We start from the raw sequence: 1,819 nt of genomic DNA, 5'->3' as shown, positions 1-1,819 counted from the left end.
CGGAGTTGGAATTTACGCATTGATAAGTTGATAAAAGCATATAGTTTTATGCAGACTTGCGGTGAAGTTGTATTTACAAGAAAGTAAGTGGGAGCGCTACAGCCTGTCTGATAAGTATATGTGAATGACATATTGTTGATCGGAAATGATGTAGAATTTTCTGGAAAGCATAAAGGAGTATTTGAAAGGATTTTTTCAAAGAAGACCTCGGTGAAGCTGCTTACATATTGAGCATCAAGATCTATAGAGATAGATCAAGATGCTTGATATATTTTTTCAATGAGTACATACCTTGACAAGTTTTTGAAGTAGTTTAAAATGGAACAGTCAAAGAAGGAGTTCTTGCGTGTGTTGCAATGTATGAAGTTGAGTAAAGACTCAAAACCCGACCACGGCGGAAAATAGAAAGAGAATGAAAAGTCATTCCCTATGCCTCAGTCATAGGTTCTATAAAGTATGCCATGCTATGTACTAGACCTATTATGTACCTCACCATGAGTTTGGCAATAGGGTACAATAGTGATCCAGGAGTGGATCATTGGACAGCGGTCCAAATGATCCTTAGTGGAATAAGGAAATGTTTCTCGGTTATGGAGGTGACAAAGAGTTCGTCGTAAAGAGTTACGTCGATGCAAGCTTTGACATCGATCTGGATGACTCTAAGTCTTGATCTAGATACATATTGAAAGTGGGAGTAATTAGCTAGAGTAGCTCCGTGGCAGAGCATTGTAGACATAGAAATTTGCAAAATACATACGAATCTGAATGTGGCAGACCCGCTGACTAAACTTCTCTCACAAGCAAAACATGATCACACCTTAATACTCCTTGGGTGTTAATCACATGGAGATGTGAACTAGATTATTGACTCTAGTAAACCCTTTGGGTATTAGTCCCATAGCGTTGTGAACTATAGTGTGTTAAATCACATGACGATGTGAACTACTAGTGTTAAATCACATGGCGATGTGAACTAGATTATTGACTCTAGTGCAAGTGGGAGACCGAAGGAAATATGCCCTAGAGGCAATAATAAAGTTGTTATTTATATTTCCTTATATCATGATAAATGTTTATTATTCATGCTAGAATTGTATTAACCAAAAACTTAGTACATGTGTGAATACATAGACAAACAGAGTATCCCTAGTATGCCTCTACTTGACTAGCTCGTTAATCAAAGATGGTTACGTTTCCTAACCATAGACATGTGTTGTCATTTGATGAAAGGGATCACATCATTAGAGAATGATGTGATGAACATGACCCATCCGTTAGCTTAGCATAAATGATCGTTTAGTTTTATTGCTATTGCTTTCATCATGACTTATACTTGTTCCTATCACTATGAGATTATGCAACTCCCGAATACCGGAGGAACACCTTGTGTGATATCAAACGTCACAATGTAACTGGGTGATTATAAAGATGCTCTACAGGTGTCTCCGATGGTGTTTGTTGAGTTGGCATAGATAAAGATTAGGATTTGTCACTCCGTGTATCGGAGAGGTATCTCTGGGCCCTCTCGGTAATGATCATCACTATAAGCCTGGCAAGCAATGTGACTAATGAGTTAGTTGTGTGATGATGCATTACGAAACGAGTGCCGGTAACGAGATTGAACTAGGTATGATGATACTGACGACCGAATCTCAGGCAAGTAACATACTGATGACAAAGGGAACAACGTATGTTGTTATGCGGTTTGACCGATAAAGATCTTCGTAGAATATGTAGGAGCTAATATGAGCATCCAGGTTCCTCTATTGGTTATTGACCAGAGATGTGTCTCGGTCATGTCTACATAGTTCTCGAACCC

The sequence above is a fragment of the Triticum dicoccoides genome, chromosome 1A (assembly GCF_002162155.2).
Source record: "Triticum dicoccoides isolate Atlit2015 ecotype Zavitan chromosome 1A, WEW_v2.0, whole genome shotgun sequence".
NCBI classification, from domain to species: Eukaryota; Viridiplantae; Streptophyta; class Magnoliopsida; order Poales; family Poaceae; genus Triticum; species Triticum dicoccoides.
This window is presented reverse-complemented; position numbering follows the sequence as displayed.